This window comes from Aedes aegypti, chromosome 3, assembly GCF_002204515.2.
Source record: "Aedes aegypti strain LVP_AGWG chromosome 3, AaegL5.0 Primary Assembly, whole genome shotgun sequence".
Classification (NCBI taxonomy): domain Eukaryota; kingdom Metazoa; phylum Arthropoda; class Insecta; order Diptera; family Culicidae; genus Aedes; species Aedes aegypti.
The window spans coordinates 351,763,342-351,788,849 of record NC_035109.1 but is presented as its reverse complement, the minus strand read 5'-3'; the positions used below and the strand labels follow the sequence as shown (position 1 = coordinate 351,788,849).

Sequence of the window (25,508 nt, the reverse complement as noted above, 5' to 3'; positions counted from 1 at the left end):
TCATTTTTGCTCACCTATTGTCCGTATATCAATGCGATGTGAGAGAGTTAGTAATAATCTTGATCTTATCGTTCTGAACATTTATTTATTTTAAGTTTGTAAACGGTCGATGTTTCCTTAGTAGACAGTCGGCTTTAGTCGCACTAGTGGGACGGGGTTGGTGGTCTGATGGCTACCGCTTCTGCTTCATAAGCAGAAGGTCATGGGTTCAATCCCGGGCCCGTCCCTTTCCTCGTACTTTGTAGTTGTATATCTCTCACTTGCTTCTATCTTCCATTCTAAATCTATCACACTCAAACTATGCGTTCATAGCAAACGTTAGAACCAGGGACGGACAAGAAACCGTTTCCCTAACGCTTCCATTCTTCCACGCGCATGCCTTTACTTGCGCCTGATACATAGGCAGTCTGCTAACCACAAAAGCAAACCTCTCTGACATGCCTTTCCCCCAATCCATACACTCCCGCATGTACTGGCTTAGATGCAGTGGTATATACGGTCTACGTGGGAGCCAGTATAATGCATCATCATTTCCTCCCCCTTCCCCACAATGGTTTGCATTCTGACGTGGCAGGCACCATTGTCGCTAAAAATAGATCACCAGCACTTATACACTGAGGATGCCTGTTAGTCCCAAGCAGTCATATGGTTGGTTCCTTGTGTAAGTGTAGCTGATCTGGCGATACTGGAGTATTCAGTTTCGTACTTTTCATAACATGAGTTGAAGAACTAATCGTTTATTGTTACGGTCATCTTAGAATTCCAAGATATTTCACCATAACATTTACCCGATGATTGTGTGAATCTAAAGATTTGTTTTTCTCAATTTTAAACTGTCCTCTGTGAAGATGGTAAAGGTAGCTTTCATCTCGAAATCCCGAACTCAATGTGGTGCCATTGAAGTGCGCTGCAATTCTGCAGAACATGCCAAACGGAGAACTTCAGCCAATACCTACCAACTTCAGTCCAACTACCGAGTTGAGTGAGTGAGTTAAGTGTGGTAAATATTTGAACCGGTAAACAGTGATGGGGCTTTCGCAGTGGCTAAACGAGAAACTTCTCCCAACCATGCAGGCAAGCAGAGATATGCTGCGTTGCATATAGGAGTTATTGGGTCAAATTCCTGGGTACAAATCGATATATACTTTTTATAATTTTTTTTATACGTTTTAACAACCAATGAATGTGTAATAACAAGCCATTTAGAAGTCTTTAACATTTCGACCATCAAATTGATGCTGTTACTCTTATGCGCGCTGCAGAGGAAGTCCGGCGTTCGATTCGAGTGGCTCCGGTGGCGTTTCGAGCCAGACAGGAAGAACGATTAGAGAGAAATGGTTGGTAATTTGATTTAAACTTTTTTTCTCCGCTCCGGAGTTTGCTCCGAATGGGTGTTGGTTAGACGTTCCACAGTGTGGTACGATTTCCAAAGGAAGGAGTTTCTGGCGTGGGTTGAGCAATTTTCGCTGAAGCGGGAGAAAACTTTTTGATCAATATTTTTCGTTCGGTTTAAGAAGATATTTCAAAATTTATTTCCGCCAAATGGCTGGATGACAGCACATTTTGCGAGACGTATGGAATAATTTTGCCACGACATGTCACACATCTCTTTCCTCTGCTCGAAAGCTTTTTGTTCAAAATGTCGGTAAATAGCTTGAATAGCAAGTACCCAACCAACCATCTCAGCAAGAAAAGCACTGACTTCCTGGTAATCCTCTTAATTCAAACAACAGCTGACGATATTTACCTCATAACACCACACCGAGCTGGTTACATCTGAAAAGAGAAGAACAAACATTTTCATTAGCACACAAATCGGCAGCCGGAACTCCAATGGCAGAAAAACGAGAATTCAATTTTCTTTCAAGAGGCTTTTAGTGTTTCTTCGAATTTGACACAACTGAATCGTAGGGGGGTGCCGTCAATAGATTTCGTAACTGAGAGGAAAAAGACTTCTTGTTGAATTTAGCGTTAAATCATGCACATAAAGGAAATGCCAGATTTGTCGCAAATTTACATAACGCATCATAAAACTACATAAATGTCATGTAAATGTCTGCGAATTGTCGTACAATCGGTTAGAGTAAAATAATATGATTTTTATGTAATTTTACGCGTTGTGCCATGTAGATTTACGACATGAAATTTTCTTTCTGTTTAATATCAAACGAATGTTTGTACATTCCTTGCTTAGCGCTTGTACGAGTCGGTTGACTGATTCCCGGTCTCATCGCACGGCACTCTTGCAAAGTATTTTAGGCCTTTTTCTCCCACCGCCCGCGTGGGTTTTTGGTTCAATTTGTGCTCACAATCAATATTAAATTAGTGCAATTGTGTGCTTAGGCGATCGCGCTTCGCGAAGGAAGCGAGCTAGTGAAACTAGCATCGTTCCACCATAAGGAAAGTCATCACCAACTGCATCAACGGTGATTGATTTTTTTCTCCCCGCACCAAGAGCATCAACAAGGCAGAAGGCAAATCGGTCGTTCTGCTACCTACGGTGCGTGGACGAGCTGCTGTATACGGATAAGTATCAATTTGGATATCTATTGAATTGCTTTTACTTCTCCGAACAAACAGTGCTGAGTTCAAGGTTGTTTTCGCTTCTCCTCTGTCTCTCTCCCGGTGCGATTCTTTCGACCGAATTGGGGAGTTGGGTACAAAATAGCCCACTGATTGGTTAAGTTTTTTTTTTTTTTTTTTCTTTTTCTTTTTTTTTCTTTGTAATTTTGCTTTGCTCATTTAGGGGAGGTGTGTACAAAATAGTCCACTGATAGGTTAATTTTTTTTCTGCATATTTTTTTTTTGTTTTTTTTTTTTATTATTATTTTTATTATTTTTTTTTTTTTATTTGGTTGCGGTTGATTTTTATCCCGCATGGACGATTCGGATGGAGGCAATACGCCTCCAAAAGATCTCGTTGCTCGAACGCGGTTTTACCAACCGTCTTCGGCTGGGCCTTGGGTTGTCTATTTCCGGCGCAAAAATAAGATTTTGAATGTGCTCTCGATCTCTCGAGAGCTGACGCGTAAATATCCAGGGACCGTTATTCACCAAGTGAAGCAATCCAAGCTGCGTGTAACTGCACCTAGTTACAAAGCAGCGAACGAGATTGCTCAGCATGAGGCTTTTGCTGTGGAATACTTTACCTATATTCCGGCACGAGAAGTCGAGGTGGAAGGGAAAATCATCGACGCGAGTCTGACATGTGAAGACATTAAGACTGGCAAAGGTGTTTTTGATAACCGGTCAATTCCTGATGTGGCTATACTGGATTGCAAACAATTGCAATCAGTTTCCATGGAAGGAAATAAGAAAGTTTTTTCGCCGTCAGCCTCGTTTCGAGTGACTTTTCCTGGTTCCGTCCTCCCGAAATTTGTTTGCATTGATAGTGTTTTTTACCCAGTGCGTCTTTACGTGCCGAAGGTATTCAATTGTACCAACTGCAAGCAGCTTGGCCACAGTGCTAGCTTTTGCGACAACAAGCCCCGTTGTGGCAAATGCAACCAAGCTCATTCAGAAGATGCTTGCACACAGGAAGCTGAAAAATGCAGCTACTGTAGCAAGGATCTGCATGACTTGCAGAAATGCCCGGCATACAAAAAGCGCATTCGAAATGAGAGTCGCTCAATTGTGAAGCGCTCCAAGAAGACGTATGCGGAAATGGTGAAAGCTTTGAATCCGCCTGCAAAAGAGTCTTCATCAGCCATCCCAGTTGGTAACTCTTTTCAAGAGTTGTCTTCCGATGAAGCGAACGACGACGAAACCGATGGGGGAGATTCTTCGGAGGTACACGCACCCGGTAAAAGAAAGTCTCCATCTTCTCCGGGACTGCGCCGTAAGGTATTGAAATCTTCCCTCAGAAGTTTGCCTAATTCCAAAGGAGGTGGGGCAAATTTGAAAAACCCGAAGAAACAGGTCTTTGATGCTTCCGTTCCGTGTTGCAGCAAAGATCTGCCGCCCCCGCCTCCACAGATAAAATACACTTCGAAAAGAAGCTCTAGACAAGAAAGCAAAAGAAATGCTACTGAAGTCCCTCGCTCTTCCTCGAAAACTCCCCGGGCTAAGCGAGGACTGATAACTTTTACGGCCCTTGTGGATCGCATATGTAATGCTCTCGGAGTTTCAGACTCATTCAGAGGCATACTCGATCTTTTTCTCCCCGCAATAGAAGGATATCTCAGGGAATTGACTATCTCGTGGCCCCTCCTTGCTTCGATCATATCTTTCGATGGATAATTCATCGAGTGAGGTACAAGATATGATCACTGTGTTACAGTGGAACTGTCATAGTCTAAAACCTAAATTAGACACATTTAAGTTTTTGCTTCACAATTCAGATTGTGATATATTTGCACTTTGTGAAACATGGCTTTCTTCTGAAGATGATCTTAACTTCTACGATTTTAACATTATACGCCAGGATCGAGATGATAATTACGGGGGTGTGCTTTTAGGGATCAAAAAGTGCCATTCATTCTACAGAATCCCCATTCCGACTCATCCAGGCATAGAAATCGTTGCTTGCCAAATAAACGTAAAGGGTAAAGATCTTTGCGTAGCTTCTGTTTATATTCCTCCAAGAGTTTCAATAAACCGCCGTCATCTTTGGAATGCAGTCTCCATGCTGTCATCTCCAGTTTTAATACTGGGTGATATGAACTCACATGGTACTGGATGGGGCGAATCTTATGACGATTATAGAGCGGCTATTTTCTATGACTTATGCGACGATTTCAACTTGAACATTTTGAACACAGGTGAAGTGACACGTATTTCATCCGACGGCAAAGAAAGCCGCCTTGACCTGTCTCTGGGTTCAAGTTCACTATCATTCGATTGCATGTGGAAGGTTATCGATGATCCCCATGGTAGTGATCACTTGCCCATAATAACCTCTATCAAAAATAATTGTGAAAGGTCAGAACAGTCAATTCAGGTTCCTTTTGACCTCACTAGGAATATAGATTGGCAAAAATTTGCATCAGCGGTAACTTTCGGTATCGAATCATTCAACACTCTCCCACCGTTGGATGAGTATCGATTCCTAACAGAATTGATTTATAAAAGTGCATTAGAATCCCAAAAGCAACGAGTTCCAAGTGCATCCTTCAAAAGACGACCAGCCACACCTGGTTGGGATGATGAATGCACTCAGTTGTATCGAGAAAAATCTAATGCCTTTAAAGCTTTTCGTAGATATGGTACCTCAGAACTTTATTTAGAGTACTCGAAGCTCGAAAAAAGACTGAAGAATCTTATTAAAGCGAAGAAGCGTAGCTATTGGCGACGTTTCATCGATGGCCTCTCACGAGAAACTTCAATGACGACGCTTTGGAGAGTGGCTCGCAACATGCGAAACCGCTCATCCTCAAATGAGAGTGACGAATACTCCAATCGTTGGATATTCAACTTCGCAAAAAAGGTCTGTCCAGACTCAGTTCCAGCTCATCCGCCTTTTTGGGAAACCCAGAGAGACGATGCGTTGGACAGACCATTCACTATGCTGGAATTTTCTATGGCTCTTCTTTCATCAAACAACTCCTCTCCGGGACGCGATATGATTAAGTTCAATCTTCTTAAAAATCTCCCTGATATCGCTAAAAGACGGTTGCTTGACCTGTTCAACTCATTCATGAAACACAACATTGTTCCACCTGAATGGAGACAGGTCAAAGTAATAGCTATTCAAAAGCCTGGGAAACCAGCGTCTGATCATAATTCGTACCGCCCGATCGCTATGTTATCATGTTTAAGGAAATTGTTAGAAAAAATGATCCTATCCCGACTCGATCACTGGGTCGAATCAAACAACATGCTTTCCAGTACACAATTTGGCTTTCGCAAGGGCAAAGGAACAAACGATTGTTTAGCGTTGCTTTCATCAGATATTCAACTAGCCTTTGCAGACAAGGAGCAATTGGCTTCGGTTTTCTTGGACATTAAGGGCGCTTTTGATTCAGTTTCCATAGAAATATTGTCAGAAAGCCTGCACAATAGTGGACTACCTGGAATGTTAAATAATTTCTTGTACAATTTGTTGTCAGAAAAACACATGTGCTTCACTCTCGGTCAACTGACAACTTCCAGAATTAGCTATATGGGTCTTCCCCAAGGCTCATGTCTAAGTCCCTTGCTTTATAATTTTTATGTTAAAGATATTGACAACTGTTTGGAAGAACCATGCACGCTTAGACAACTTGCAGATGATGCTGTGGTCTCTATGAAGGGCCCACGAGCGGAAATCTTGCAAAGACCATTGCAAAATTCCCTTGATAATCTATCCACTTGGGCTAGAAATTTAGGGATCGAGTTTGCGCCGCAAAAAACTCAACTGGTTGTATTTTCTAGGAAGCGGAATCCAGCCCAACTAAAGCTTAAGCTATTGGGAACAGACATCGACCAGTCTTTGACTTCAAAATACCTTGGGGTCTGGTTTGATTCAAAAGGCACTTGGCGAACCCATACTAGGTATTTAACGGAAAAATGCCAACAAAGGATCAATTTTCTACGAACAATTACCGGAACATGGTGGGGTGCTCACCCGGAAGACCTCATAAAACTCTATAAAACAACAATTCTCTCTGTTCTAGAGTATGGCTCTTTCTGTTTTCTCTCAGCAGCAAACCGCCACCTTATTAAATTGGAACGAATTCAATATCGTTGTTTGCGTATCGCCTTAGGTTGTATGCATTCGACTCACAATGCGAGCCTGGAGGTGCTGGCAGGGGTTTTACCACTACAGAACCGATTCTGGGAGCTCTCGCTAAGAATACTTATTAAGTGTGGGGTGAGCAACACACTCGTTATCGAAAACTTCGAAGAAATGCTCAAACTGAATACTCGGTCAAAATTCATGAGAGTTTATCTCTACTACATGTCATCTGACATAAGTCTTCCATGTTATAACGCTCCACGTGTACACTTCACCAATGACAGTTCCTCTGTTGAATACGATCTGTCCATGAAACAAGCTATTCATGGAATCCCAGATCAACTTCGATGTATAACGATTCCACGTATTTTTAACGCAAAGTATCAGAATGTCGATTCCTACAGGAGATATTTCACTGACGGGTCCCGCATCAATGGATCCACTGGCTTCGGTGTCTTCAATGAAAACTCTTCCGCCTTCCGAAAACTTCAGGAACCTTGCACGGTTTATGTTGCTGAGCTGGCAGCAATCAACTTCGCTTTGGGGATGATCTCTAACATGCCCGCAGACCACTTCTTCATCTTTTCGGATAGCCTCAGTTCTATTGAGGCACTTCGATCGATGAAACCTGTAAAGCATGCATCTTACTTTCTTACAAAAATAAGAGAGCAGATGTGTGCACTGGTCGAAAGATCATATAAGATTACCTTTGTATGGGTCCCCTCACATTGCTTAATTTATGGCAATGAGAAGGCGGACTCTCTCGCAAAGGTGGGCGCTGAGGAAGGTGAGATTTATGATAGAAGAATTTCACACGATGAATTTTTTCATTTAGTACGTCAAAGTTCTCTTCACGGTTGGCAAAGCGATTGGCTAAATGGCCAACTGGGACGGTGGTTACACTCCATAATTCCTAAAGTTTCCTTGCGAGCGTGGTGGAAAGGTTTGGATGTAAGTCGAGATTTCATTCGCGTGATGTCAAGACTTATGTCCAACCATTACTCGCTAGGTACACATTTGCACAGAATTAACCTCGCGCTGAGCAATATTTGTAATAGGTGTGGTTCAGGTTATGATGACATCGATCATGTAGTTTGGAAATGCCCGGATATGGACGCCTCCAGAGCGCAACTTTTGGATACCCTTGCGGCCCGAGGTAGACAACCCTATGTTCCAGTTAGAGATGTGTTGGGCACCCGCGATCTTATTTATATGGTCGCAATTTACGATTTTCTTCGCTTGTCCAGTATAAAAGTTTAATTCTTCTGTGTTCTCTTCTCCAGTTTTTTTTTCTGTGTTTTGTCCCTTGTATGTTGGATTGAGGATCCTGGCCATCCGGCAGACGAATACCGGCAAGAAATTGGTACCAACGCCACTACACGTTAATCGCGATACCACGATATACCTCCCGGATGTGCTGCAGAAAACCCTAAACCCAATCCTCACCATGTCCTTCCTTCCAAAAAATGTGACCATTAACCTCGAGTTGCCACGAGTACCCTGGCTCCTTCCCATACTAATCTTAGTACAAAAAAGTGAATGATTTGTAAACAATACAAAAAATGAATTTCGGCTCCGTAAAGCGTTAAACGCGATTGAGCCTCAAATAAATGAACTAGAAAAAAAAAACGAATGTTTGTTCTGCTGTCAGATTCCAGTCAAGTATTTGACACCGTGTACTACATGCTTAAGGAAGCACCCTAATTTTATAATTCTGTCAATAGAGTAGGAAGGGAAAACTCCCGAAAACCCCCCAATGTAATTTGTGGACGTACTTCGATGCCTTGTGTTGTTGCTCGCACACGCATTCCTCGTTAAGTAAAATAGCACATTCTAATTTACGTTCCACATTCAGATGGTGCTTTCCCACAGGCTTTTAACGCTTCCCGGGTGAGGCTCTACCGGCAAATCATCTTCGACACGCGAGGCGAGGCAGTTGAAATCTTTTAATATTAACACAATTAGGATGCCTGCTCGTCTTGGCTGGTGCGGTTAGGTTGCTCACGCCATCCGCTCACCTGGATGTCTTATGGTGAAATGCTGAGAAAGGAAGAATCTGAATTTGGCACAATGATGTAGAAGTCGTTGAGTGAATAATTTAGGTTCAGTTAGAGAAAATTCCGGTTTGCAATCATTGCTGTGATTTTTACTGCTCAGGACAAAAGAAAGCATTGGTTGAAATGAAATTCATGCATTTAGCATATATGAACGGACAAAATTACCATTTTACCAAATTAACTTATTACGAACTAGAATATGTGTTCTTTTCTGGAGGAGCTGCGAAGGAATGTCTGGATTAAACTCCCGAGAAATTGTTAGAGGACCCACGGAGAAAATCTGAAGGAATTACCGGTAGAACTCCGAAGGACTTTCCAGAACAACTCTGAAAGAATTACTGGAGGATATCAGAAAAACAATCCAAGAGGAACTCCAAAGCGATTCGCAGAAGAACTCTAAGGTAATTTCTTGAGAAATTTCGAAGAAATTGCTGATGAAACTGTGGAGGAACTCGGAGGGAATTCCCGGTGGAGGTCCAACGGAACTACCGGAGAATTGGTACATTAAATCCAGATAAATTGCTGGAGGAACTCCGGAAGAATTTATGGAAAAACTTCGGATTAATTCCCGGTGGAACTCGGGAGGAACTTTCGAGAAATTTCTGGATGAAATCAACAGGAACTGCTTGAGGAACTCTAGAAGAACTTCTGGAGGAAAGGAATTTCTGAAGGAAATCCGATGGATTCCATGAGGACTCTGAGGGAGATCCGGAGGAATTCTAAGAGAAACTCTTGAAAAATTCACAAAGGAACTCTGGGAGATTTCACAGAGGAACTCTGTAGGATTCCAAAGAGGAGCTCTAAAAGATTTCTCAAAGGAAGTCTAGGGAAATTCTCGATGTAACTCCAATAGAGTTCATAGTGGAACTCCGGAGGAATCACTGGAGGTACCCTGTAAAATTTCTGGAGAAACTGCTACAAAATTCCTGGATGAGCTATGGCGGAGATCCGAAGGAATTCCTGGTGAAGCTCCAATGGAATTTCCAGAGGAAATCTGAAGGAATTCTCGGAAGAACTCCGTGGAAATTCTATAAGGAATCCTAAACAAAATCTTGGTGAACCTCTGGAGGAGCTCCAAAGAATTTGCTGGAGAAACTGCGGATTATTATTTGGATTAACTCCGGAAAATTCCCAAAAGAACTCTGGAGAAATTTTTGATGGATCTCCAAATAAATTCCTGGAGCATTCATGGAGGAACTGTGAATCAATTCCCGGTAGAGCTTCGAAGTAGTTCACGGTAAAATTTTTGAAAACATTCTTGAAGGAATCTCTAGAGAACACCTCAAGAAGTCCTGAAGAAACTCCGAAAGATCTCCTGGAAAAACTCAGAAGGAATATCTGAAGTTACTTCGAAACAAATCCTGGAGGAACTCTGAAGATTTGTCTTGGAGAAATGCCTGATGTAATTCTGAAGGAATTTCCGCAGGAACTCTGGAAGAATTCTCGTCGAAGCTCTTGAAAATTTCTTGGAGGACGTCTGGAGGTATTACTGGGGGAACTCCGGAGGAATTGTTCGAGGAATTCTGAAAAAAATCATGGAGATAGGCCCGGAACAACTTTGATGGAATTACCGGAGGAATTCTGAAGGAATACTTGAGCTCCATTAGGTAAGAAATTTCTAGAGGAACTCCGGAGATATCGCTGAAGAAACTCAGGATGAATTGCTGGAGAACTGGAATCCATGTAAAAAATCTGAAAAAAAATTTGGAGGAATTTCTAAAAAAAAAACCTATAGAAAAACTCCAAAAGGAACTGTGAAGGAAATCCAAAGTAATTCCTGGTGGAGCTCTGGAGAAATTTTAGAGGAATAAAATCCAGAAGATTTGCTGAATAACACCGGAGGTATTTCTGCAGGAACTCATGAAGAATTTCTGCAGGGACTTAGAAAAAAATACCGTTGAAGCTCCGAAGGAACTCTGAAGGGATTTTCGGACGAATTGCTGAAGGAACTCTTGGATAAAAGCCTAATGAAACTCTATAGGACTTCCTGGAGTATCTCCGGAGCAATTCCTGAAGGAACTCTGGTACCAATCCTGGAGGAACTCTGGAGGCATTCCTAGAAAAACTTCGGATGCGGTTCTGCAGAAAATTCGAAGGGATTCCCGGTGAAGCTTCGAAGTAATTCCCGTTGTAACTACAATTCACGGTGAAACTCTGAAGGAATTCTCTGTGGATTTCCGAAAGAAATTTCTAACAAAAAATCTGAAAGAGTTCTTCAAGGAGCTCCGGAAGAATTTAAAAAGGAACTCTAAAGGGATTTCTGGAGAAACTTCGAAGCCAACCTTGGAGGAACTATGAAGAAATTCATGGAGGAATGTATGAAGCAAATCTAAAGAAATTTTCGGTAAAATTTCTGAAGGAAATTGCTGATGGAAATCCCCGGAGGAATTTCTTGTGAAAACCTTAAGGGGAGTTTCTGGGAAAATTACCTGAAGGAATTCTAGGAGCAAATCTCCGGAAGAATTTCTGGAGGAAATTTCTGGAGCAATTCCTGGAGGCATGCCTTTACGAAATCCCCGGAGGTGCTTCTAGAGGAAACCATCGGAGCAATTTTTAGATAGCCCGGAAGAATTTCTTGGTGAAATTTGCAGAGGACATCCCTGAAGAATTACAATTAGAATTCCCTGAGGAATCTCTGAAGGAATTCCTTGAGGCATCCCTGCAGGAAATTCCCGGAGAATTTCCTTGTGAAAACATTAAAAGAAGTGAATAATTGTGAAAAAAAACTCCGAAAGTATTCCTGAAGGAAATCCCTGGATCAATTTCTGGAGCACATTGCCAAATGAGTTTCTGGAGAAATTTCTCGGATGAATTCCTGGATGAAATCTCCGGAGAAATTTCTATTGAAAATCTGCTGAGGAATTCCTGGAAAACGATTCCTCCGCAGATGTCCCCCAACAACATCCGCGGAGGAATCTTTGATATCATCGGAAGAAATCTCTGGTGTAAATCCCTAAATAAACTCCTGGAGGAAATTTCTGGATGAATTCTCTAAAAAAAACATCCTCAGAGGAGTTTTTTTATTAATGAAATCCCCGGTAGAATTTCTGGACGATATGCCAGAAGGAATTGTTATTGAAGTTGCTGAGGAATTCTGGAAGAAAATTTCCGGCGGTATTCTTGGGAGAAATTTCCGGAGGAATAGTTGGCAAAAATATCCGGATGAATTTCTTGGGGAAATCTCAGGAGGAATTCCCGGAGCATATCGCCAGAAGAGCTTCTGGAGGAAATACTCGAAAGAATTCCTCGAACAAATCTTCGGAAGAATTTCGAGAGGAAATCTCCGGAGCAATTTCTGGAGGAAATCCTAGGAGGACATTCTGGAAAAAATCCCCGAAAGTGCTCTTGGAGGAAATCCCCTGACCAATTACTGGAGGAAAGCCTGAAAGAATTTCTGGAGGAAAGCCCAGAAGAATTTTTGGATGAATTCCTAGCAGGAATTGCTTTTGAAAATTCCCTGAAGAATTCCTGACAAAAATCCTCGGGGGATTTCTCGAGGTTTGGAATCCCTGGAGGAAACACTCGGATTAATTTCTGGACGAAATCCCCTTAGGAAATTCCTGGTACTAATCTACAAAGAAATTTCTGGAGGAAATTTCTGGATTAATTCTCTGAGACTATTTCAAAAAAATTTATTCACAAACTCCGCGGAAAAATTTCTTGATTTATTTTTTTTATGGAGGAAATCCCCGGAAGAAATCCTCGGAGTAAATCGGCGGAAGAATTCCTGGAGAAAAACTCCGCAGAAATTCCTTGTGCAAATCCACAGAGAAATTCCAGGACGAAATCTCCGGATAATTTCTTTAAGATTTTTTCCGAAGGAATTCCTGGAGAAATTCTGCGGATGAATTTCTTGATGAATTTCTGGACGAAATCCCTACATGAACTCTTTGGAATCCCCTAAAGAATTCCAGGTGTAAATCTCCAGAGAACTACCTGGACGAAATCTCTGGAGGAATTCCCGAAAGATTTCATGGAGAAAATCCCAGCATAAATGCCTGGAGGAAATCCCTGGAAGAATTCTTGAAGCAAATCCCATGAGAGTTTCCTGGAGGAGATCCCCTGATGAATGATTTGCTGATGAAGTATTCCTGAATGAAATCCACCAAAGAAATTCCTGTAAGATGCATCGGAGGTGTAGGGATCGAGAGAGGTACTAGAGAAGATATAAACTAAGCACAAGAGCATATAGTTTGAGTAACAAGGAAAACCTAAGCAAACGGCACGTCAGTCTTGTAAAGTGTTTCGAGCGATGAAGTTGCGCTGGAACTGCTCCTTTTGTAATTGTAAGGTATTACTTTATTTTATGTTCATGAACGACACAGCGTAATGTAAATATCTAACTTGAAACACAATCGAAAAACAGTATTGTGAGAATTCTTCAAATAAGGCCGACTTTATTGTGTTATGCTTAATGGTATGGTATGTGGTGAAATACGTCATGGCAATGCATGATCTCTCCTGAGAGGGTAAATCAATTCCCCCGAGAAGGTAAAGTAATTCCCCCGAGAGGGTAAATTAATTCCCCCGAGGGAATAAAGCAATTCCCCCGAGAGGGTAAAGCAATTCCTCCGAGAGGGTTAATTACCCAAGTAACCAATTGTAATTTTAATTTACCGTAAAATCGGGTGTAATTGATCATAAGGGTGAAATTGATCATCGTATCACACGACTTTATTTATTCGTAATGGAGCACAAAAATCAATGTATGCAGCAGTAAATGAACGTTGTTTGTCGAAACTATTGTGAAATTGTGTGTTGTGAAGTTTTTTGCGTTAAAATATGTTTATTACTATGAAAATAATGTAAAATTTCAAAATCATGCGCGGTGCAATATTGATAAACACCTATGAACTTCTATTTCTAAGCAAGGATTTGAACATGGTATAAACCTGAAAGTTTGTGAGGATGCTTGAGATATATCCGCAAACCAGATTTCATCACCAAAACGGTACGAACTCAAATGGTTGAAATAATTGAATTTCTGTTAGATATCATTGAATTCCTTAGGAAATTGCATACATTTAGGCGTTTTCTGCGTAGTTCTTGAAATGTAATTTATTTTATTTTAATTTATTTATATAAATATTGCATTGTTCAAAATTTGATAACCATATCCGGATTCAGGGAGTTCAAATTTATCATGTAGAGTTGTTTTGAAAACTAACAATAATGGCATTGACAAGTGATCAATTTCACCCCGAAATGAGATCCCCTGATTTTTTATTTTAGAGATATTTGTTGACACTAAAATTACATTTGTTAGAAAATTTCGGTACATGACTCGATGAGGCTTACCTTCGTACTTGTTTTCCTGCATTTCTTTGTTTGGCTTTGTCAACATTATAGAAAACAGACTAGAAAAAACGTGAAAAATGATCAATTTCACCCGAAATTACGGTACCCTGCGTGCTAATAAAGTGCTATTGTACCGCTGACGTGCCCCATATTAGCCGTATAATAGCCCTCTAAGGCCAAAAAAGGCGAACAAGCGGGCTAATGGTTACAGGGGTAATACCCCCGAGAGGGTAAATCAATTCCCCGAGAAGATAGAGTAATTCACCCCAGAGGGTAAAGTAATTCCCCAGGGAGAGTAAAGGAAAACTTAAGCAAACGGCAAGTCAGTCTTGTAAAGTGTTTCGAGCGGTGAAGTTGCGCTGGAACTGCTCCTGTTGCAATTCGGCTGATTGAGCCATCAACTTTGCATATGCCGCTTCCTCCCTCCGGACACTACAGGATGAACTTCAATGGAATTCCGGGAAAAGCTCGTTGAGTAGTCTTCAAAAGCATTCCCGTAGAAATTCGTGGTAATATCCATAGACGATTTCCTGCAGGAACTTCTTATAGATTCCCCGGAAAAATAACCTCTAAGGTTTTTCTAACATTGAATTTTGGGAAAAAATCAAGAGTGATGTTGGTAAATCTTCCATGCATTTCTTCAGAAAATGTTTCAGGTCAACCTCCACTGATTTATTCCTAAATAGTTGCTAGGATTTATTCAGTGTTTTTTTAAGATTTGTCCCAAATCTACATGCATGAATTCCTGCCTTGTAATGAAAAGTTATATGAGGAATCCTTATTGTGTTTAAGTGGATCAATGTTTCCAGTTTTTCCGCCATCATCTCTAATATTTTCTTCATGAATTCTTCCAAGATTCTAGCAGGAATTCCTCCAGTGTTCATCAAAATATTTCTTCAGGGATTCTTCAATGATTTTTTTTTGCTCCAAGATTCCTCTGGAAAATTATTCCTGAAATTATTATATAATGCATTATCCATTAGCCCTTTCAGTACACTGTATATGAATTTTCCTAAATCCTATATAGAAATAATAATCGAAAGGAAAGTAATACATATAACCTACCGAAGTATTTCCACCGAGAAGGATATCCATACGCTTAAGATTGAACCGCTTCAAATAGTAACTGGAAACATAATCGTCTACAATCAGCTGACAGCAACATTTACGGTCGATAAAAGTTGTTTCTCTTGGGTTCTCCAATAAATGAGCACTATCAAAAGCAATCGTGAAGCTTTTGCCGATGACGACGGCGACGACTGTGATGATAGGAATCCTATCAGTGCTCACGGGGCAACCGTTGCTTTCAGTTCCAAGTAGGAGGGAACTTTTGCAGCTTCCTAAGTCGCTCAAATCAAGACCACCGCATCGTATGCTTTCCACTATGTGCTGATGTGAACCAGAAGACGACTGGTTCCAATCGATTTTCTCTTCAATTTGGGTCAATTCATGGCCGGGATGTGGTTTCAATGTTGGTCCGTGTATTTCACTGAGAAAAAAAGGTTACTTGACATAGAAATTTCACGACGAAATAGATTCACATTTTAGATTTTTTAGCTATGCTTGTTGTTACAAATGTGTGTTTATCACAGAGTTAGTAATTGGTTTAATGGTGCCAACCAATAATTAATCAAATAAGCTATTGTATCAATTAAGGAGCCTTCCTTAGCCGAGTGGTTAGAGTCCGCGGCTACAAAGCAAAGCCATACTGCAGGTGTCTGGGTTCGATTCCCGGTTGGTCCAGGATCTTTTCGTAATGGGAATTTCCTTGACTTCTCTGGGCATAAAGTATTATCGTACCTGCCAGATTTGGTGGTGCTCTTGAAAACCATAATATAAAATTCAATAAATCAAACAAGATTTCGTAGTGATTAGTTTTGTGATGGTTTTATCATGGTTTAGAGAACACTTGTATTACTGAGTGAAACTTTACAAATGTTATTATTCATGACCGTCGTAAAACTCTCATAAAATGAAAATAAATCCCAGCTAGCTGTCTCTCTATGTTCCGATTCTCTATAACAATCAATTAGGTGCCATTAAAAAAGTTGAACAAATTTTCACCTTTCGCCCTAATCGTGCCCTCTTGCAAACTTTCCCACCAGGGACAAAAGCACAATTCCCGCCCCTACCGACCGCAACCAAACCCTCGAAGCTATTCATCTTTTCCACCTTTGGTCGGTCTCGAATGCCGAGAGTGATTGCTTAGCATTCATTTATTCGGCACTTCCACAATGTGGACATCACGCGGCCATTAATTGGCCAATGGCTTTATTTGCAAGAGGGAGTCCAGGGAAAAAAAATAAAAAAAAAGTTCAGCTCGTATCGCCCCTCTCCCGGGAAATAACTGGTAAACTCCTCCGTCGCGGTATCTGCCCTACAGGCATGCAAGTGGAGAAAAGAGTAGTTCACCCGTATCCGTCCTTCGAGGACCGAAAACGTACGCTTCAACACAGGGGACGAAGCGATAAAAATGCTAATTGAATCGTCAAACTTTTTCCTTCGCTCACTTTTCCGCCAGTCCCTTCCACCGAGCGCCGTTAATTCGATTCTTTCGCTTTGGAACCGATGACGGTGTACCGTACGATGGATGATCAAAACCGCTGAAAGTTGCTTGAGGTTTAGAATTGGATAACATTATTTGGCGGAGGCAAAAAGGTTTTTTAGTACTCATTCAACTCTTGATATTCATCCGTCTACTGGATGGAAGTTGGATATAGATAACAAGTTAGTAAATCAGCCAAGCACCTTTGATAGAAAAGCCTGCTAAAATCTCTGGATGGATGGCTTATTAAACCATTTCAAACATGTTAACCTTTACAGTACTTGGTGCCGACATCGAAGTTTCAAAACTTTGTAACTTCACAACCGATCGATCGATTTTTATGAAATTTTCAAGAAAAATGACAAATGGGTTTTGATAATCCTAATCAATAATTTTGTGAAATTAGTGTAAAATTGATCTGCATGACAGAATTTATCTAAAGTTTGGTGTTTGGAGAATACTACATTTAAATACGACAGATGGTGAATTTACAAATGCAGCTCAATATTCATTAATTTGAAAGAGTTTGTAAAAGTTGAAAAGTAGGCCCTATTCTGGTTGAGTCGTAAAACCAAACCGAAAAGGAAGCAATTGAGAAGATTTATATTCAATTCTGTGCCTAAAATCATATAATTCAAGCCGTTAAACTGCACAAGAAGTCCCAAAAACGGCCATTTGATGCCCTATCAGAACCCGTCACCGAACGGCCGAAAGTGAGCAGAACCACTTCATAATTCATGAAATCACTTCTAGGTGGATAACCATGAATTTTGAGCCGTCGAAAGGGTGGTAGGTCATTTGGCATAAGGTCGTTTGGCATAATGGTCGTTTGGCATAAAGGTCGTTTGGCATAAAGGTCGTTTGGCATAATAGTCGTTTGGCATAATGAGTCTGAAACCCAAGAATTTCTCAATTTTTCGTTTATACGTTTCTATTGAATCTTTCTGATGACATCAGGCTTGTTTTGGAGTCAATTGATACAAAATGACACTTTATTCAACAATCATTTGCCCTTGAATAAATTTAAACCTATTAGGAAAGTTATTACCAACAATATTTTATTATTTATCCAGAAATTTTCCTTCTTTCAGATATTAATTTTTCTTTTGAGTTTCGCTAATAGAACAAATTTTTGCACTGAAGATTTTTATATATTTAGCACAAATTTACCCTTACCTTTTTTCTAAATATGATGTAACCATAATTTTAGTTATCAAAACTGTTGATTGATAATTTCAATAAATTTCTCCTTCTTTCATGCATAGGCTGTTCTTCGGAGCTATATTTTTTAAGTATTTTTTGTTTCCAACTGACAAAAGGGCGGCAATCGATAACATTGATCTGCTCAAATTATCAGCGAAAAGAGAAATCGATGGGTTGTGCTACTTTTCCCCGAATGTCGGTTCCCCGAATGTCGTGTCCCCGAACGCCAGTTCCCCGAATATCCCGTTTCCCCGAAAAGTTTTTGGCACTCATAATTGTCGTAACTTTATACATTTCAGGATGGTGAACGAACCGACCATCTAATATGCTCCCTTCTTTATTTAATTGGCGGTTCTTTCGAGTTTTACCGTGCTCAGCATTTTTGCCAACATGTGTATAGCCGAGAATGACAGAATACTTCCTTCTTTTGACTGTTTATCGTTCTTTCTCGTCACAACTTTTCGGGTAAACCAGTCATTAGGGGAAAAGTAACACAATCACTTCTATGATTCTGAACGCACTTATTTATGTCTTCTCGTTCTATTATGCTGCAATAATTTTTGACGTCCATTCTTCAATTGGTTTAATTATAAATTGTGCCTTCTTTTAAAATAGGCTGTTATTTATATTTAAACGTTTTAAAATTTTAGTATTTAGTAGAGCTAAATGTTAACCATTTTTATATTTTGCTGTTTTATCAATTCTTGCCAGATGTGTTGTTAGAATGATAATTACTTTAAAACCTGCCAATATTCAACATATACATTTTTGGGGCAAACGCGTGATCTCCGGACGGTGTTTTTGATGTTCACTTCCAAAATTAGAATTTATATTGAGCCGTTGAAAAGTTTTTCCACAAATATTTTATTTTAAAGATGTGTTGTATATTTGAGCTATGCTGTGAATGCTCTCGTATATAGGCTATTTTTGCATTAAGCCGCATTGATAGATCTTTGGATCAGAGCTTTTGATATTTTGCAAAAAAAAATCCATTCTTATATCAAGTAATTTTTATCGAGTATTACGTACAAACTGGGACAGAGCTTGATCTGCAATGAAATATTCTATGAACATTCCCTTGATGAATAACTGTGAATTTTCTTTGCCAATTTACTGTTTTCAAATATGTATATCGCAAAAAGCTCAAAGAAACTCTATGTTCTCAGATGTAGAGACCCGTCAGGAGTTTTATTTAGTTTGTTTGTTTGTTTTATTTAAGACCCTTTAATCGGTTTTGATCATTCGGGTCTGTAATCAAATTGTTTACAATATAACCTAATTACTAGTTTCTATTAAACATACATTTATCTTTTTCGATACTTCTTTCCATCCAAATAATCCATTCATCTACAGTACTTGGTTTTTCGTTCGAATCACCGCTCATATCAACATCTATTGCTTGCTCCACGTCTATTTGTTCAACCTCGTGAACGACTTTCTCGTTGCGATCATTCTTCTTTCTCGGTAGCAATTCAATCGTTGGTGTATTCGTCGGTACCCGCACGGCTGGACGTATGCTTTGCTGCTGCCTCTTCTGTTGTTTTCGCTTTTTCCCACTACCGGCGGTAGTCGACGTTTCTCTCGTTGGTGTGGATTCCACTACACTGGGACTGCTTGAGGTTGGCGCGTTCGGCTTATTCAATTCACTCACATGTTTGCGTGTTGGGTTGTTATCACATGGTCCGATGGTTGCTGTTGTTTGCTGGAGCTTCATTTCCTTCTTGTATTGCACACATGTACTGCCGTGATGCTGTGGCTGGGAGCAATGTTTACAAGAAGCAGGCTGATTTCGGTAAGATATCAATGTTTCCTGTCCATGTACAGTAACAAATGACCGTATGTGACTACGAAGTGTCATAACTGCTACTCGTACACCTGATGAGATATTTTGATATGCAAAGGCTGGACCCCAACTCAACTCCTTCACGTCATGCACATCACCATATCGACGCAGAAAAGCCGCAATATCCTCGTTGGTCACACTCTCTGAGAGGTCATGAACTTTGATCTCAGTGTAACCACTATCTATCGACAATCGTATTCTGTATTTGCTTCCATCCACCTCCAGTTCATGCCGTCCGTCGTGTTCCTTCACAATTTTTTCGGCCGTTGCTAAATCTATGCATTTAACATGAGCGCATTTAAGTGAATGATTAATTTGCAGCCGCTCCACTAGATTGGGTTGTAAACCGAGAGCTCGATAAACAAAATCATGGATTTGTTCGTAACTTGGCCGTCGCGAAAAGTTTGTCAAATCCACTTTAAACGTGTTTTCTCGTGAATTGAGAGCCATCACAATACATCGATGCAAGAGTATCTCGCAATTGAAACACGTCTGAACGATACAAAGACCGATTGTAAACTGAGTTTTATTTAGTAATGCTCTCTGATGTTACAACAATTTTTGAAATTCTTAGCTTGGAAAATCTCTGAACAAACACCACGCTTGTTTAGAACCTACCAATTTCTTTTTGCTATGGGCTCGGTGGTGTTGATCTCGGTAAAAGCTTCAAAAATGCCGATATTTATTTTAAGTTAATTGTGCCAAACGGCCATTATGCCAAACGACTTTATGCCAAACGACCTTATGCCAAACGACTTTATGCCAAACGGGGTACAATCGTCGAAAGGCATCAGTTCATTTGGAGAAATGTCCATTTGGGAGTCCTACCAAAACCAATATCCGGTGACCATGATCCTGGAATGACCATAATTGTCCCTGTTGTAACTGTTTTCTTTTAGCAGTCTCGTGGGTAAAACTCGAAGTTGGTTGGGACAGAATTACTAGATATTTGATGCGATACGGTATCCAATCTGCATTTCCAAGGTGGCTTCGTTTCCGCATCACGCCAGTCTCATTCATGAACGTCCGTTCATGGATTATATATTTTACTGGATTTTGAAAGCGCACCGTAAACGTCATATGGCCTCCCCTTCATCTTCTCTAACTGCTGTAGCTCCGATGCAAAGCACTCAGCTTGTGCTTGAATCCACAACGATCTCTCTGCAATCACCATCTCTTCCTGCGTCAAAGCTCCCAGTATGCACTCTTTGTTTCTTGTGATCATCGTATGTTTTCGATGCATCGATACACGTATGTCATGGTACGATGCAGTTTCTCCCATTTACTGATCCTTGCGACATCCACCAGGGACGGTCTTAATGCCTCATGAAGCTTACGCATCACAAGATCTTCCTCCGTAGTGTCAATCAACTCATCTCTCCCAGGCCATGAGGCGTCCGGCTGTTTAAGAAACGCTGGTCCTTGAAATCGACGTTCTACTTTAACATCCGGCCCGGTTCCCCATTTGGTTGCGTCATCAGCTAAATTCTCCGCCACTCGTTGACATCCGTCATCGAGTTTATTTCATATAGGGTTTCGTTCTACATCGTCGTAAGCGCTACTATTCGTCGTATCAAACTTTAAATGTTCCACTACGGCGGATATTCCAACTTACCTGCAACATAGATTCATTTTCCAAGTGCAATTATGTGAAAGCTGTTATGGTTTGTACACTTATACACCAAAAATGCAATAAAACTACTGTATTTCGGTAGTTCAATTATCCACTTTGCACTTTTTCACCGAAATCACATGGACGAACACGTATTTGAGAGAAATGCTTAACGATCGACTGAGCCACACCACTTTCCTACACAAGTTTCTTCCCGCCCCCGTGGGTGACTTACTTCGCCGGGCACCTATTTTCACTATGGAAAACCTTCATACTTCTTCATTGAAGGATTTCATTCCAATCACACGCCGTAAAACTTCAATAAATCACCAAATTTTACGAAATTTCCTCAACCGCCGCGTATAATCGAGAATGTAAACAAAGTTCAATCCGTCGTACTGAGAAAAAAAAGCTTGTGCGCATCAATGTGTGCGCGACGCTCGACGTAAAAATACGGTTCCTTTGATTGTGTTGTTTTCGCTGTACTGTGAACAAATGCCATAATTGTACGGTCAAAAGGAATTGTGTTCATATATTTGGGCTGAATTTTGACGACGAACAATTAATTTTAAAGGAAATTAGTATATTCCACCATGCTGAAGGAATGGAGGGAGATGCCCGTAGATCTATATATTCTAGAAAAACATTTTATTATAGCGTTGATATGTTGTGTTTTAACCACTCAATACATCACAGTGAGCCGTAAGTTGTGAGACGAATCTGAAAACTGATTGCGACGGAGTTGAAAACGATACGACGGATTGAGAATACGGTAAGATGCATTTTCTTTGCATTATTTCCAAAAAGAGATCAAGATTTATCAAAATGTTATTGAACAATGCTGAAGCCGTTTTGAGAAAGAATTGTTTGGCATCGGTTTGTATCAGCATCTTTCACTGCAATACTGGGAAAATTACAGTTCTCACTGATCAATGCTTAATACGATGGATGCTAGCACATCACCCTATCCTGAATCCCACATATTGATGGTACCGCGTCTGACCTGTTCGAATCCAAGTAAGGACGGTATTTGAATCGGACCTCAAAACACGCTTCATTACCGGGAGAGCGTGCATGGCTACTACTCTGTTTAGCAGGCATGATCTTAGAATTGGAGCCTAGAGCTCGAACCGAGGAATCCTCAGCAGTTTCAGAGGCGCTACTTTTGATTTTGCTGCAACAAGGTTGACTCTGAAGTTTATTCAATTTTGAGATAAGTCCAATCCACGCCTTCCACTGTATCCATATTTGGTCGGTGATCGGGTCATCCCATCCTATGCCTATGCTTATCCTCCTGCACGGCTATGGAACAGAATCAGTCCCGTCGGATTGAAGAAGCTCGTGGCTGTACGCAAGACTTTCCGTTTTGTTGCAATATGGTATTCCTCCAGAACATGCAGTAGATTGTCTCGCAAAGCAACGGTGAATGTGAAGATGTGAAGGCATCATGCCTAGTACGGGTACGATTAGTTAATATTTATCCACACCGATGCTCTTCTCTGCCTCAAGCGATTCAACGCCGACTCGTGCGGCTATCGTCGGATCGTGGGACCGCATTTTTGACGGTTGCAAAACTGTCCAGGTAGTCGTTAACGTAATGACGATGGATGATGGCTTCCGCTGCTTGCGGATACGACGCTTCAAAGTTTTTGGCATTCAAGTTCTTGATGTATCGGGGAGCAAGCTGCACGACGTGTATACGGGGAAGGTTTATCACACAAAATAGGCATCGCTAAATCTTTAACCATTCGAATATATAGGGTTTAAGCTTTCATTTGACGTGTTCCCCAAAAAAATCCACAAAGGGATCTAGAAAACTAGAACCTATCAACACTACAACAGCCTGCGGAAGGAAGCCAAGGGGAATGAAACGACATATGATTTAACGCCCTACACCTCAAATTTCAGCGAAAAATTTTAAAAATTCCTCAAGGAACATAACTTCGAGATATCCGGAGCAAGTGACAATCTGGGGATCTTTAGGCATAGCACATTTCTGGTAAAATTCAAGCGTCCTTCTAGATAGTTGAAGTCATAATTACTGGGAATATTCTTCTTCTTTCTGGCGTGACGGGACTGGTCCCAACTGGGACAAAGCCTTCTTCTTAGTGTTCTTAGGAGCCCTTCCACAGTTATTAACTGAGAGCTATCTTTGCCAATTGACCATTTTTGCATGTGTATCAAAGATTATTTACTCATAACGTAATTATTCAGTTAGGTAAATTTTAAATTTGCTAACACCATTAAAAAGATTTGGATGTTTTCAAGATACAATTTCAAAATTTAACAAAAATGAAATGGAAGCTTTGGGTGCATTAAAAGAATACATCCTGTTCAATCAAATGTGAAAATCGTAAAAGCGATTTTCTGCCAAGCATAACAACAATGACGGGGCATTCTCACAATTGCTCTAAGAATTAAAAGTTTTTATTTGCAATAAGCAACTTATAAAAAAGAAAGTTTGCTCATAGTTTACTCCTCTTACTCATGGATACTCCTCTTATTCATGGAAAGTATTAAGAGGAGTAAACTATGAGCAAACTTTCTTTTTTATAAGTTGCTTATTGCAAATAAAAACTTTTAATTCTTAGAGCAATTGTGAGAATGCCCCGTCATTGTTGTTATGCTTGGCAGAAAATCGCTTTTACGATTTTCACATTTGATTGAACAGGATGTATTCTTTTAATGCACCCAAAGCTTCCATTTCATTTTTGTTAAATTTTGAAATTGTATCTTGAAAACATCCAAATCTTTTTAATGGTGTTAGCAAATTTAAAATTTACCTAACTGAATAATTACGTTATGAGTAAATAATCTTTGATACACATGCAAAAATGGTCAATTGGCAAAGATAGCTCTCAGTTAATAACTGTGGAAGGGCTCCTAAGAACACTAAGAACAAGGCTTTGTCCCAGTTGGGACCAGTCCCGTCACGCCAGAAAGAAGAAGAATATTCCCAGTAATTATGACTTCAACTATCTAGAAGGACGCTTGAATTTTACCAGAAATGTGCTATCCCTAAAGATCCCCATGAGCGATCTTGATTATGTTGAGACATGTCATACACAGAACATTTTCTTCTGAAAGCATTACGTATTTTATTAAAAACTAGTGGTCCCGGCAAACTTCGTCTTGCCATCAAGTAGGCTGTTGAAAAACGCTCGTCCCATACAAAATGACGGTTCCGATCACGCTCGTTTTTTTTCTACTTTAGCGATGAAAATCCTGGGATTTTTATACACACAAACACGTCGGAATACTTGACGAACAACAAACAGCATTTCATTTTTATTTATATAGATAACATCCTCACATCGTATTAGTTTCCAGAAATATGAGTAATTATTCGATTTATGTCAACGATCTGTTTTTTCATGAAGATTAGCAAGTTAAATTGTCCCACTTGCCCCGCAGAGTGGAGTGATTTTCCTGTTCGTGCGCACATCAGCAAATATGCTATCACAAGTTGGCTGATCCGTTAGATATTAAAAATATTTGTTATAGATAATTATACTGTATAATTTATTCGAATTGTCAATTTTTAGGATCCTCTTGCTCCGGGATGTCTTGCATTAGCACAAATTAGAGAAGCATTTAGCAGACTGAAAAATTCAAATCCTGACTCTTATTTTCTAACAACCAAATAAATTTATCAAGCATTTTTTGTGTATAATTAGGAATGAGAAAAATATGATAAATCAACGCTGCAGGATTTCTTATCAATGTATTGAATTGGATTTTAAGAATTGTATTTCATTTCAATCGTTTTTAACTCTAAATTTGTACAGAAATGATCCCTGAAATATGTCATTGACGCTAGACAAAGTTGTTATGAACTATGTCATTCATTCATATTAATTATGGTTCGATTTTACTGGACGAGAGTATTTTCCTTATAACCAAATGGATAATAAAACTCTCAGTTAATAAATAAGTGCCCAAATAACAAAGCTGAGAAGCAGACTTCATCCCAATAGATGTGTAATGCCAGACATAGGGGCACAAAAGATGAAGAAAGTTGTTTTATTCTAATAGAAAGTGGTTGTGCTCTGAAAAGAAACAGTTATATGCTAGAATTGATATATTTCCATTTTACGAAAAAATGTCCTATGTCTCATTAAATCCTGAAAATCACATAGGACATTTTTATCTATTACAACATGTAACCTCATATATCTTCGATCTACCAACTTTAATTTGAAATTTAGGCTATCATCGAGCTTGAGTGAAATTAAACTGCCTTTTACCATGATAACATTCAAAAATAATGAACTTCAAAGACAAAGATTTAAAAT

At 40.0% G+C, this 25,508-nt stretch overlaps 1 protein-coding gene across 1 annotated transcript in view; it reads right to left on the bottom strand.

Moving 5' to 3' along the window:
- LOC23687515 (neuroligin-1) overlaps positions 1 to 25,508 on the bottom strand; it is an 820,739-nt gene that overhangs the window by 442,390 nt on the left and 352,841 nt on the right. The window contains exon 4 of the mRNA XM_021849531.1: positions 1,748 to 1,776. The gene's annotated coding sequence lies outside the window, so the exon portion shown is untranslated. The remainder of the gene's footprint in view (positions 1 to 1,747; positions 1,777 to 25,508) is intronic.